Here is a 15,380-nt window from a genome sequence, read left to right on the forward strand (position 1 = left end):
TGTTTATTATTTGTCGTTTCTCCCCTTTTTTATCTGCCATATTCTCACACTCAGCCTGTCTAGAACACCTTTACATTCACCTTAAAGGCCTAGTTTGATGTTATAAGTGTTATGAGAAATGTGATATTTGGACCCCTCAGCTATTGATTTTGATTGTAAATGTCTAGAACCAAAGCGCTGATCCCTGTGTTATTGCTCTAGCCGCATCCTGAGCTGTTTGCTTTTTGCCGCCATGTTGCCATCTTTGCTGTTGAATACCCAATACTCAATTAAATTCAAATTCCACCACTGCTTCTGTTTAATTTCAATTCAGCGAATAGTTTGAGAAAAAGTACACCACAACTGGTCTTAGTAACAATGATCATAAAAACTACTGGTTTGTCATGGAAACCCTTATGGTTCATTAATATGCTGCAGAAGAGCCTCCATACTTATCCTGTCAGGTCTATCTGTGATTCCAGACTCTTCATAGTCGTTGTACACTGAAGTAGCCTGGCAAGCCATCATATTTGTAGCATTATTATTGGTCCTATTTTGCGGATTTTGATAATGTTTCCATACCTTTGGCCAATTGCTAATTCTGAAAACTTAAAAAACATCTTAATTTGATTAGTTCAATCTAAATTTCTCTTGTTAGATGTATCTCTTTTTATTTTTGTTGCTTCCTATATAGACATGATTATAGAATAAAACTTTGACCATTAAGGAATTAAGGCTCTACGTATTTAGAATTCTCTTCCTCAGAGAGTTGCATTTATCCATATTCAGGGCTGCATTTGATTTTTTACTTGATTATGTTGACTGTTTTTCTGATAAGTGTAGATGGAGAATGGGCAGATTAAAGTTACAGATGGAAGCATGGGTAATCATCAATCAGAATGTTATGAAATAACTATGAATAGTACTTTTAAGAGGTGATTTTAATTTGGTTTTGAATGCAGCATTTTTATTTCATGATTTATATTAAAAAAATGATCATACATCACTGTAAGTTTTTTTAAGTGCTAAACTTCATGACATCCCTGCTGTTAATACACTTGATCCCTATGAATTGTTTGTGGTAAACAATCCCAAAATATAAATATTAAATATGAAAGTAGGAAAGTGATTTTTCAGGCAGGCTGTTTCACACATTTATTAATTAATGATTTAAATATAGCTACTTCCATGTAGTCGTCTCTAGGTAACAACACATCTATATTAAATGTTAACATTAAAATCTTCCAATCAAGGAACATTTTTGAAAATAAATATGTAACAATCTGAAATATGTAGTCACTCGATATTTTTCTGAAAGTTTGATTGGAGCTTTTGTTGAAGATTTTTCTCATTGATTTCTGGCTGTCAACAGAAGTAGACAAAAAGTTATTAGCCTTCAAATTATCTAATGCTTTTATGAAAATGATAAAAATGGGAATCATCTCAAATGAACAATATTTCAAGTGTAGGAAGGAACTGCAGATGCTGGTTTAAACCGAAGATAGACACAAAAAGCTGGAGTAACTCAGCGGGTCAGACAGCATCTCTGGAGCAAAGGAATAGGTGACGTTTCTGGTCGAGACCTTTCTTCAGACTGGACAACATTTCTTGTTTGTTCCAGGTTATTCTGCATGTTTGATATTGTTAAGAAAATACAATCATATAAGACCAAGAGATCCTCCAGAGTCCAGTGCCAAGTGGTGTTTACATGTTCTCCATGTGACCACATAGCTTTCCTCACACATTCCACAGACATGTTGGCTGGTAGGTTAATTGGGCACTGTAAATTGCCCCTAGTATGTAGGTGAGTGTTACAGTCTGGGAAGGAGGTTGAGTTGACGAGTGGGGAGATTGAAGTGAGATAAGTGCTTGATGATTGGCACATATCCAGTGGGCTAAAGGGCTTGTGTCCGTGGTGTATCACTCTATAACTCTGTTTTTTTCTATGTTACCATGCACATAGAAATGCATGTTATAATCAGCGATACTTACCATAACAACCAGAGGACTGTTCCTGTTCCTGTTCTCATACAAATATTGAAATCTTGGTATCTCAATTTCATCTACAACACCTTCGTCATTGATCATCTGAAATAGAAAATAAATCTGACTGAATTGCATAAATAACATTTTCAGGTATTAACTCAAGTAAATTCCTTAAGATGTAAACTGCAAGTTTTGGCAGTTACCAGAGGTTGATCAGGGTCCATGAAACTGCAGCACTCCAAATTCTTGCAGAATTACCAAGATACTAGACCAAGTGCAGACCCGTTGGGTCTGCTCCCCCAATGGTGTGATTCCCCCAACCCAATATTCCACCATGCACCCGTCTCCTCCAATGGAACTGAAGCCGTTGCCAAACGTAAGTTTCCAGCACTCCCCTGAACATCCCCTGTGCTGCAGCAGTGACAAATTAGTGTTCTGCCCTCTTTGTCATGTGTTGAGCTGAATGGAGCGTAATTCAAAATTGAGGGATCCGTAAAATGCATAGTTTGAGTTTGCCCCCAATAGATAGCATCAATGGTGGAGCACTGAAAGACATGGAGAACATGGTTGAGAGCTCAATGTCATCTTGACAATGGAGCTAATTATTGAGTTCAAAATGCATAGTGTATATGCCCCCAATCAGCATCAATGGTGCTGAAGTGGATATGGTTGAGAGCTTCGTTCCTTGGCATTAATATTATCAATGATCTGTCATGAATCAACCACATTGAATCGATTAACACCTCTTTTTCCATTGGACATTGAGGTTTCCATTGACAATTGCAAACTTATCAATATAGAAAGCATACTGTGGGGTTGTATCACGGCTTGATTTGGGACAGCTGAGAGAATTGTAATTTAGTCCATCACACAGACCAGACTCCCCACCACTGACACCACCATGGAAAAGCAGTCAACACAATCAAAGACTTGTGGCACCACAGTCATTTCTTCTTCTGGCTCCTGACAGGCAGAAGGTACAGAAGCTTGAAAACGTGCGGTGCCAGACTCAGGAACAGCCTTGTTCCCTCTGTCATCAAGCTTTTGAACGGTCCTTCCATAAGCTAGGGAATCACCTCCCTTTTGCAGACATTGGACTGTGTCAATGGATCTGTTGCACTGCAATGCTGAGAACTATATTCTGCACTCTGCATCTTCCCCTTTGCACTACCTATTGTACTTGAATTTGACTTAATTCTATTTATGTATAGTATTATCTATACATTTATTATAGTATGAGCCGATTGGATAGCATGCAAAACAAAGCTTTTCATTGTACCTCAGTACAGTTGACAATAATAAACCTACGCCTAAATTTACCGAATATTACTATGATGCACTACTAGCAAAGGAATAATGACCAGGTTCCCAGCTTTAAAGTGCTCCAAAATTTACTAAGGGAATATCCCCATCACATATCAAAATGTATGTAACAATATTTAAGAAAAATAAAGTACAGGTACACAACCTTTTATCCTAAAGCCTTGGGACCAGACACTTCTCGGATATCGGAATTTTTCGGATATCGGAATGGAAGATTTTTAGCGTAGATTAGGTAGGTAGCACGGGCGGCTTGAAAAGTCTGGAGCGGCTGCCACCTCCCCGGAGACCGGGGAATCATTGTAAATCATTGCTTAAATGTTAGTCAGTTAGTTTGGAGGGATTTTATGTGGTGGGGGGGGGTGAAGGGGGAAACATTAATTCTTAGTCCCCTACCTGGTCGTAGAGGCGGGGAGCGGGCAATGCCTTACCGGGTCGCCGTGCAGTAAGCTCCGGAGCACTGTGGCCGCCGACTCCCAACATCGCGGTGCTGGGGCTGCGGGCGTCCGGCCGCGGGTGGCGCCGGTTGGAGCTCCGACCCTGGCGAACTCTGCCCCTGGCTGCGTGGCACTCCAAATCCAGCGGGCGCCCGCTCCGGACGCCCGCAGCACTCCGCGATGTTGGGGCCGGCGAGCGCTGGGATACCAGCGGGGAGCGGGCAATGCCTTCGGGCGCCGTGTGGTAAGCTCTGGAGCGCTGTGGCGCGCAACTCCCCATCGCCGCTGGGGCTGCGGGCGTCCGGCCGCGGGCGGCGCTGGATTTGGAGCGCCGCGGAACCAGGGGTAAAGTTCGCCGGGGTCGGAGCTACAACCGGCGCCGCACGGCGACCCGGTAAGGCATTGCCCGCTCCCCGCCTCTCCGACCAGGTAGGGGACTAAGCATTAAAGTTCACCCCCTTCCCCCCCCCACCCCCGCCCCCCCCCCCCCCCCTTCCTCTTCACATAAAAGCCCTCCAAACTAACTGACTAACATTTAAGCAATGATTTACAGATGTTTAAGTGTCTCCCCGGTTTCCGGGGAGGAGGCAGCCGCTACAGTATTACAGACCTGGGTTGACCGTGGGTCGTTTCGGGTCAAGTTTGGTGCCAAACGCGAGCTTTGGTGTGCAGACGACATCCTGGAAAAAATGTCCGGTTTTCGGAGCTTTTCGGTTTCCAGAATTTCGGATAAAAGGTTGTGCACCTGTAATTGAGTTATACAACGTGGAACTGGCAATTCGGCCAAACTTGCCTACGCCGATCAGAGTGCTTCCTGAGCTAGTCCCATTTACCTACATTGGACGTATATCCCTATAAGCTTTACCTATCTATGAATATGGAGAGAAGGAATGGGTGACTTTTCGGGTCGAGACCCTTCTTCACACTCACCCATTCCTTTCCAGAGATGCTACCTGTCCCGCTGTTACTCCTGCATTTTGTGTCTATCTTTGTTTTAAACCAGCATCTGCAGTTCCTTCCTACACCAAATGTGTAAATGTTGTAATTGTACACACCTCTGCCATTTCCTCTGACAACCCATACCATATACCCACCACCCTCTGTGTGTAAAACCTGCCTCTCTTGCCCCCTTTAAATCTTTCCCCTCTCATCTCAAATCTATGCTCTGCAGTTTTGGACTCTCCTACCCTCCAGATAGCTGTGTGTCTAACCATCTTAACTATGCTCATTATTTTTTCAACCTCTATAATTTTACCCCCCAGCTTCCTATTCTCCAGGGAAAAACAGTCCTGGAAGAATGCTTGTGAGTCTTTTCTGCACCCTCCAGCTTAATCACATTCTTCGTAACATCCTGATATCCGGTCAGTCACGTTTAGTTTTCTCTTTGGACTGAATGGACTGAGAAGTGTAATTGCTATTTCACAGAACTGTGTAACCAGGTTATCAGTCTCATTGTTCTTTGTGGTTTTGTTCTGTGAACAACATGGCTACCATGTTGATCTGAATAGCGGTTACTAAGTCAAATCATTTAGTAATGTGCTAAATTATTAATTATATATCAATAAATGAGGGTTCCCCTGTAGCATGACAAAATGTTCTATAAATGCATATCTTTTGTATTTTTAACAATTAATTGTAATGGGCACAGAAATTTAAATGTAACTGCTTTTGGAGCAGTCATCCACATACACATCCTTGCATGTGCTTCTGATCCTTAACAATTATTAGGATTCATGTTCCTGTTTCCCTTCTCCAACCCCGTATTTAATTTAAGGTTTTGCATATATCATGCATCACAGGAAACACACCTGCAATATTCATGACATTATTCATGCCTGTTAATTAATGGAAATAATCAGTGTAATTAGACATGGCGATTGAATCAGATATCTAATGATTATTACCCAATTAAGAAAAACTATTAGACAAGCAAAAAAAGAAGCACTAATTTAATCAAAGAGCAGCAATCTGCACAATACTAGCTATCTTATTTGCTCAAATGCCTTCAATCTGCTCTAATCTGGCATTTCCTTAGATAGACACAAAAACGTGGAGTAACTTAAGCGAAATCAAGGGATATGGGGAAAAAAATAGAAAAGGGGTACTGATTTTAAATGAGCAGCCATGATCATATTGAATGGCAGTGCTGGTTCAAAGGGCCGAATGGCCTATTCCTTGAGTATATGGAAATAAAACTCGACCACTTGATTTTGAAGCATTCGTGCATGGTGGAGGTATAATGTAGTCATAGGGTGATACAGTGTGAAAACGGGCGCTTTGGCCCAACTTGCCCACAACCGCCAACATGTGCCAACTACACTACCTGCTTTTGGTCAATATCCCTCCAAACCTGTCCTATCCATGTATCAGTCTAACTGTTTCTTAAATGTTGGGATAGTCCCTGCCTCAACTACCTCATCTGGCAGCTTGCTCCATACACCCACTACTCTTTGTGTGGGAAAAAGTTATGCCTCAGATTCCTATGAAATATTTTCCCCTTCACCTTAAATGTGTCCTCTGGTCCTCAATTCACCAACTCTGGGCAAGAGACAGTGCATTTAAATGTATATTTCTAATGCATTTTAGATTTCTCAAAAGTCTTACTTTAAAAAAAGATCGTTTCCACAAACATTTACTCCCTTTATTAATGTCATGGTTTGATGATTCTAAATTCGAATCAAATTGAAATATACGTCAAAAGGAGAACGCACACTTTCAAAATACTCTGATTATTTTCCCCGAGCAAAACATAATTTGTATGACTTCGCAAAATCAGGAAATGTTAAGATCATATCTTTTCCCTTTTTCCAACTACAAACAAAAAAAACCACTTGAAATTATAACACATTTATAAGTTTTTTTTTGTCAAATTTTCTGACACAAAATGCTGGAATAACTCAGTGGGTCAGGCAGCATTTCTGGAGAGAAGGAATGGGTGTCGTTATGGGTCAAGAACCTTCTTCGTGCAGTTCTGCCTGAACATGACACACTTAAATGAGGAGGCTGCCAGAAGCTACCAGGCCACCTCCATCGGAGTTAACAGGCATGGGCCAATCTTGTACTGTGATCTCCAAATCCGTTTTCAAGAACTATATCCAGAATATAGCAAAAACGCGGATAAATCAGGGCTCAACATGGGACTGAATAATAGTTTAACTAAGAATCACAGAGAATCATGAACATTATGTCAGATCAGATAATGTTAAATGGCATCAAATTTACACTGCACTCTTTCTAATCTACATTGATAGCATACAAAAAGAATATTTAAGATTTTAAAAAGATAAATTATTTTCCCCACTCAAAGATCTAATCTGTTACAATGAAATAATAAAATCCTACAAATCCTACACGGCATAATCTGTTTGTCTATTTATCAAATTTAAATACCTCAGATGCAACTAACCTAGTTCTTTCTCCCTCAAAATGTTTCTCTACTTATACCCTTCAATGTTATTTTTGTCTTTAGTGGATTAATGGCATTTGTTTAAAATGCAAGTTAATTATTTATTCATCAGCTTCCTTCCCCATAGTTTTGTTTCCTTTTCCCATTTATTTGCATGTTTCAAAAATATTTTTCCTTCCCCTTTATTTTCTACAATGGATGTTATTTGCTGTTGAGGTTATCAATGGTGTGACATTACCCCCGGAGATTTGTTTTTGTTCTTTCGAATCTCTGTTAGTTTAGTTTAGTTTAGATTAGTTTAGAGATACAGCGTGGAAACAGGCCCTTGGGCCCACCGGGTCGGTGCCGACCAGCGATCCATGCAGATCAACACTATTCTACACACACTAGGGAGAATTTTACATTTAGATAGAGATAGAGGTAACAAGTATTTCACTAAAATTGTATGAGGGCTCAGCATGTCTCTACCAGGGATTATACCTGATTATTTCAGATATAGTTTCTGCCATTCCTTTGGAATTTAATTGTTATAGCAAAAGGTGGGTTGTACTTTTGCAGAAATAGTGAGTGTATTCTTGGTGCAGATTGGGCAGAATTAGTTAAGGCTGTAGTATCTAACTGCTTTTAGTCTAAAGTGCTTATGAGGATATGAGACAAGGACTGGTACATGCTTGGCCGCGTTTCCCTCCTCTTGTCTATTATTCAGAAAATATGCACATTCTGAGAAAGATTAACAATCACTGATCACCAATGGACACACTGATATGTCCTGTATTCATGCCTACTATATTCTGTTGTGCTTAAGCAAAACAAGAATTTCATTGTCCTATCTGGGACACATGACAATAAACTCTTGACTTGACTTGATCACTACTGAAGGCTCATTGAACTGAATCATTCACTTTTCTTCTCTCTCCACAGATGCTGTCTGACTTGCTGAGTATTTTCAACACTTTCTGTCTGGAATTCACCCCCTAAGGTTGCACATAATGAGAACTTCAGTTAGACAGTAGCAACTTAAGATTTGGGAACTGTGATACAACATTTTAGTGTCTTTGGCAGAAGAAAGGTCAGGTGTGTTTTTGTGTTTGTCAATAATATAACCAATATAATTAAATAAAGACTGGGCCTTACCTCAACATAAGCATCCATACTTACTGCATTCCTTTTACCTCCAGGCAGCCAACCATGTGACCAGTGCTGAGATTTACAACCATGAGCAGCAAAAACTACGACAATCAGAAAATGCATGAACATTATTTTGAAAACTTCCATTCCAAATCAGAAGAAAAGGCTTCAGAAAGTAGTAGAGGTATTTCTATAACTTCTAAAAAAGAGTGAAAGAGAAAACAAATTAGCTCTGAAGAAATTATACATATCAAATTGTTTGCTATTGAGTGCTAATAGAGTAAAACATGCAAGCTACGACTAATAGATTACTTAGCAAGAGGCTTCACAGAGTTCTTATTATTTTCGTCTGAACATAAAATTACGTTTGTTTGACTCATATATATATAGCAGGCCTTCATTGCATCATGAGTGGCCAACAATGCAATGCGGTTATTTTTTAAACAAAGCCTACAATCAGTTAGTAATCCATTAAGTACATTAAGATGTAAAAGCATCTACTTTTAAAAGAATAGTCCCCTGATATAGAACAGTGCACTTTAAAACATTTTAATGAATTTGAAGCTTATAAATTCAATTATTATATGGCTAGGGTAATGTTTAGATTTTTTATCCTGCACATCAGTCAATGGTATTATTCTCAAGGTAATATTAGTTCCTATTATAAAGTTAATATTAGTTCCTATTATAAAACACAGATGTCTAAAAAACACAGACCTCAGGCATCTTACACTTCCGCGCCTGTTTTTCCTAAATTTGCAATTCTTCTCATATGCGTGTTTAACACTTTCTAGAGTGGCGCAGCTGGTAGAGCCACTGCCTCACAGCGTCAGCGCCAGACACCCGGGTTCAATCCTGATCTCGGATCTAATTGTGTGGAGTCTCATTGTGACTGCATGGGTTTCCTCCCAGTGCCTCTGGCCTCTGTAAATTGCTAGTTTGCAGGGAGTGGATATGAAAGTGGGATAACATAGAACCAGTGTGAGGAGGTGGCTGAGGTGGACTTCAGTGGGCTGAAGGGCTGTTTCCATGGTGTATCAATCAATTCATTAAAAAAAAAGTTAAATGTGCTGTCACAGGGCCTGTTTTTGGACACACCAGCCTGTGAGTTGTTGCCAGTCACAAATTTACAAATTTCTATGCAGATTGAAATATAGTTCTCAGATTTTGTTCATAATTCAGTGGAAGCACAAATGTTAACAGTGGCTTCCGTAGCTCCATTCTTGCTCCCCCTCCCCCTAGTCATGACGGGCAGAGTCCCCCTGGTCCTTACCTATCTAAAAGATTCTAAAGTGACACTTTCGCATCTGCCTCCACCACCACCCCTCCATCATCATCAGGCACCCACTACCCCCTGTACAAAACACTTGTCCTGCAAATCTCCTTTACACTATACACTCTAGTCTTTGACATTTTCACCCTGGGAAAAAAATTCTGTGTACCCTATCTATGCCTCTCATTATTTTATGTGCTTCTATCAGGTCTCCCTTCAGCCTCCAACACTCTAGAGAAAACAATTTAAGTTTGTACAACTTCTCTTAATATCCTCAAATTCAGGCAACATTCTGGTAAATGTCTGCACCCTCTCAAGTCTCCAAAGCCTCCACATCTTTCCTGTAATGGGGTGACCAGAAATACACGCAATACTTCAAATGTAGCCGAACCAAAGTCCTGCAAAGCTGCATCATGACTTCCTGACTCTTATACTCATGCCCAGAAAATGAAGGCTAGCACACCACATGTCTTCTTTACCACTCTATCTGCTTGCATTGCCATCTTCATAGATTAAAACTCCAGCAATCTTGGTGCTGCCTGTAAATGTACAAATCAACCCATCTACATTTATGCCTAGTGATCTATACTGACAATGTTTATATATCACAAACATCAACTTTCCTTGCACCTTTAATTTTAAGCCACTGAAGCATTTAAAGCAATGTTGAGTTTTTACAAAAAATGTAATGGTGTCATTGAACAATATTTGGTGAAAAACCTTTCTGAAAGTGCATGGGGTGCCATTCTCTCAGAAAATTAAACAGTAATTTCAAGACAATTTCCTTCCATGAACAATTCTTTATATGTCTTGAGTTTTCTCTGTGAAAATTCTTACTGTTTGCTGAGGCTCATATTGACATGGTGATGATGGATCGCATACATGCAACAAATGTTTTCACTGTGCCTCGGTACACGTGACAATAAAGTAAACTGACTGAACTGATTCACGTCTATTGCATAAGTTGCAAATCATTTTGGAAAAGGTAGAAATCACAGTACAGAATCAGTTTGTTTATTTCACCTACTTACATAAAATGTTGAGCACCATCCTTCTATTGTTGACGGAAAATTGTGAGCCATTTCAACTGCACTTAATGGATCTAGAAAATCCTATGAAGAACCATTAAAGGGAAACATAACTGTCTGGGACTTCCAGGAGATCCACAGAATTCTAACGGTGCATCCTATTGTGAAACCACATAGCACAAGGTGCTTCTCACTTTGGATAAGTATCTGATGCTGGTTTAAATTTAACTTTAATGCTTCCTTAGAATTTTACACCATTCTGTCATTTTCATTTCTAAAATAGTGCAGACTTAGATAACATCGGCCCCTTTAAATTTATGGCAATCACAAAATAGTTGCATTTGCTACAGCAACAAATGCTTCAAATGTTATTTGCTGTAAACATATTATTCAAATGTTATCCATTAGTTCTGACAAAAGGTTTGTTTTTATTTCACATTTTCTGCATCTGCAGTATTTTGATTTTCACATAACTACTTTCTCCTTTTGTCCCTTTTTACACCCATACACAGAGCACTTGTCCATGCTGTCTTTGAAGGAAATTCCACAAAGAATGAGTAATTGCACCTATTTCAATTTAGTAATCTATTTTATTGCTCTTAGTTAGAATAATTGCAGAATGGATAATGCTTTGCTGAACAACATTTTTTCGCAAGTGTAACCTAGAGTTGCCAAATGTTTGCCATTTCTCACTTCAATTCTTAGTTGTAATTCTAATTCTAAACTCCTTGACCTCAGTTTCCAAAAAGGCTCAGTGAAAGAGATGGGAGGGAAGAAATGGGTCAAGACGTTTCAGGTCGAGACCCTACTTCAGACTCAGGGGAGAGACAGACTAGAGATATGGAAGGGTAAGGTGTGAAAACAACAGTTCAAAGCAGACAATGCTCAAGGAAATGCAGTATGGTTCATTGTTAGCTATGGGGAAGGTGACTGAGGCATACAATCAGTAAAATCGGAGAACTAGATTGGGGGGAGGGACATAAGGAGAGGGAAAGCAAGGGTTACTTGAAGTTAGAGAAACCTATATTCATACCACTGGGTTGTAAGCTGTCCATGCGAAATATGAGGTGCTGTTCCTCCAATGGTCTGCACTAATTTTTAGGAATTCGGGTACACAAAGCACTTGTCCAAGCTATCTTTGACAGAAATTCCAAGCTAATGTGTAAATACTGACTCGGGTACAATTTAATCCACATCTTGAATGATTATAGACAATAGACAATAGGTGCAGGAGTAGGCCATTCGGCCCTTCAAGCCAGCACCGCCATTCAATGTGATCATGGCTGATCATCCCCAATCAATACCCCGTTCCTGCCTTCTCCCCATATCCCCTGACTACACTATCTGCTCTCTCTTGAAAATATCCAGAGAACCGGCCTCCACTATCCTCTGAGGCAGAGAATTCCACAGACTCACAACTTTCTGTATGAAAAAGTGTTTCCTCATCTCCGTTCTAAATGGCTTACCCCTTATTCTTAAACAGTGGCCCCTGGTTCTGCACTCCTCCAACATCGGGAACATGTTTCTTGCCTCTAACGTGTCCAAACCCTTAATATTCTTATATGTTTCAATGAGAATTCCCTCTCATCCTAAACTCGAGTATACAAGCCCAGCTGCTCCATTCTCTCAGCATATGACAGTCCCATAAATCCCGGGAATTAACCTTGTAAACCTACGCTGCGCTCCCTCAACAGCAATAATGTTCTTCCTCAAATTAGGGGACCAAAAACTGTACACAATACTCCAAGTGTGGTCTCACTGGGGCCATATACAACCGCAGAAGGACCTCTTTGTTCCTATACTCAACTTCTCTTGTTATGAAGGCCAACATGCCATTCGTTTCTTCACTGCCTGCTGTACCTGCATGCTTACTTTCATTGACTGATGAACGTGGACCCCCAGATCCCGTTGTACGTCCTCTTTTCCCTACTTGACACCATTAGATAATAATCTGCCTTCCTCCTGTTTTTGCTACATTAAACTGCATCTGCCATGCATCTGCCCACTCACCCAACCTGTCCAAGTCACCCTGCAATCTCATAACATCCTCCTCACAGTTCACACTGCCACCCAGCTTTGTGTCATTTGCAAATTTGCTAATGTTATTTTGAACCCCTTCATCTAAACATCGATGTACATTGTAAATAGCTGCGGTCCCCCACTAGTGACTGCCTGCCATTCTGAAAGGGCCCGTTAATCCCTATTTGTTTCCTGTCTGCCAAACAATTTTCTATCCATGTAAGCACTCTACCACCAATACCATGAGCCCTAATTTTGCCCACTAATCTCCTACGTGGGACCTTATCAAATGCTTTCTGAAAGTCCAGGTACATTACATCCACTGGCTCTCCCTTGTCCATTTTCCTAGTTACATCCTTCAAAAATTCCAGAAGATTAGTCAAGCATGATTTCCCCTTTGTAAATCCATGCTGACTCAGACCGCTCCTGTTACTGCTATCCAAATATGCCACTATTTCATCATTTATGATTGACTCCAGCATCTTCCCCACCACTGATGTCAGGCTAACTGGTTTATAATTCAGTGTTTTCTCTCTCGCGCCTTTCTTAAGAATTGGGATAACATTAGCTACCCTCTAATCCACAGGAACTGATCCTGAATCTATAGAACATTGGAAAATTATCACCAATGCGACCATGATTTCTCAAGCCACTTCCTTAAGTACCCTGGGATGCAGATCATCAGGCCCTGGGGATTTATCAGCCTTCAGTCCCATCTGTCTACCCAACACCATTTCTGCCTAATGTGGATTTTCTTCAGTTCCTCCGCCACCCCAGATCCTCTGGCCACTAGTACTTCAGGAAGATTGTTTGTGTCCTCCTTAGTGAAGACGGATCCACAGTACCTTTTCAACTCATCTGCCATGTCCTTGTTCCCCATAATAAATTCACCTTTTTCAGTATTCAAGGGTCCAACTTTGGTCTTAACTAATTTTTTCCTCTTCACATGCCTAAAGAAGCTTTTACTATCCTCCTTTATATTCTTGCCTAGCTTACCTTCGTACCTCATCTTTTCTCCCCATATTGCCTTTTTAGTTGTCTTCTGTTGCTCTTTAAACATTACCTAATCCTTTTGCTTCCCACTCATCTTTGCTACGTTGTACTTCTTCTCTTCTATTTTTATACTGTCCCTGACGTCCCTTGTCAGTCACGGTCGTCCCTTACTCCCAGGGCCAGATTTAGATGAAGAGAAGCCCTAAGCTATTTCACTTGTGAGCCCCCCCTCCCAATGTCAGACTCACGACAGTGACAGTGTGACCCTTTTAGATCCTACTGGGTTACAAAATTTGAGATTTAGATCAAGTCTGCAATTTATCCCATCAGATAAGCCCTAAGACACCTAATTCATTTCATCTCAAGTAATAAAAAGGTTATGTGATTTTCATACTCCATCCCCCCCCCGTGGACAGTCCCCAATCCCCATAACCTTCCACGAACTATGAAATTTTCAGAGCATGACTACCCTGACAGATGACTGAAATTAAAGCATATAATTAGTTGTGTAGCTAATTTCACTTCATTTAGATCCTATCCTGTATGGTGTAACATTTTTTAATAGCCCAAGTTCCAAATTTTCACAAAAAATACATGATTTAAAATCTCATTTACATCAATTTTCATGGTGGAATTTAGTGTTCAATTGCTGTAAATTAAAGCCTTAAATTGGCCTGGGTTCATCGCCGTTTGAAGCTCTGGAGATTTATGCCCTCAAATGCCCAGAAAAATACTGCGGGGCCCAAAATGAGCTACTGTATAGAAAACTTTAATAACATGGAGCTGTAGGTACATACCTTTAATTGCGGAGCTCCAGCTGCGAGAGGTTTGCGAGTTTAGAGAGTGATTTTTAATATCGCTAAGCCCTGGGAACCCTTTGCAGAGGGCCGCCTGCGTGAATCTCCACCCAGCTCAGTCCAGCGATTTTCCGTTAATGATTTACTAGGGCTTTCGGCCTAGCCGCGGTCTCACACACGGGTGGGGAGATGCTGCCCGATTCGGAGGTTTTGTAACAAGCTGCAGTTGAGAATGATTCTCCCGATTCCTTACCTGATCGCCGTGAAATGGAGTGTTGGGCCTGCCCCAAATTTCCCAGCTGCGGGGTGCGCTGATTTTAATATCGCGGAGCCCTGGGAACACTTTGCAGAGGGCTGCCTGCGTGAATCTCCACCCAGCTCAGCCTGCGGGCTTCGGGAGCCGCGGTCTCCGGTAGGAAGTGGCCGATTCGGAGGCTGCTGTTCTCCCGTTTGGATGGTGACAATGGCCATGAGGGGGGAAAAGTTGGATCATCAATGGGGGCGAGGACTCCTTCCCATGGAAGAACGGTGTGAGGCAGAGGCGACGGGAGAAGAGCTCCAAATCGCGGCGGGCCGGAACTCATTGAAGTGGGGATGGAGGGGGACAAAGGTGAGGCCTCTGCTGAGGACAGACCGTTCGGTATCTGAGAGGGGGAGGTCAGGTGGGATGGTGAATACACGGCAGGGATGGGGGTTGGGGCCGGAGGAAGGCAGGTGAGTGAACTGAGGCCAAAGCAATGTCTGGTGGGGGGGTGGTGGATGGTCAGGGGGTATGGGGGTATAAGGACTGTAGTGTGGGTGGGGAAGAGCAGGGGTCACATAGTTTGAGGGGAATGGGGAAGACCCAGTGGAACAACCACTGAGATTACCAGGTTGGGGGGAGGCTAGCACTAGGACCCAGCGCAGTCAAACTCAGGGGAGTTGGATTCTGCAGCGTGGAAACTTGGTGCTGAGTCCAGGCTGCAGGTAAGGTGACGGCTGCCGGTTGCTGGAGAGCGGTGGAGTGGCCAGGGT

The 15,380-nt window shown here is 41.5% G+C and overlaps 1 protein-coding gene and 1 long non-coding RNA gene across 2 annotated transcripts in view; one reads left to right on the plus strand and one right to left on the minus strand.

The window, feature by feature from the left end:
- Positions 1–15,380, minus strand: part of mki67 (marker of proliferation Ki-67) — a 274,252-nt gene that overhangs the window by 69,369 nt on the left and 189,503 nt on the right.
- The window catches only part of LOC129703955 (uncharacterized), a 51,520-nt gene that overhangs the window by 22,429 nt on the left and 13,711 nt on the right, over positions 1–15,380 (plus strand). Inside the window, exons 3-4 of the long non-coding RNA XR_008724661.1 lie at positions 8,050–8,202; positions 8,307–8,440. This is a non-coding gene — a long non-coding RNA (uncharacterized LOC129703955). The remainder of the gene's footprint in view (positions 1–8,049; positions 8,203–8,306; positions 8,441–15,380) is intronic.

This window comes from Leucoraja erinacea, chromosome 15, assembly GCF_028641065.1.
Source record: "Leucoraja erinacea ecotype New England chromosome 15, Leri_hhj_1, whole genome shotgun sequence".
Lineage (NCBI taxonomy): Eukaryota > Metazoa > Chordata > Chondrichthyes > Rajiformes > Rajidae > Leucoraja > Leucoraja erinaceus.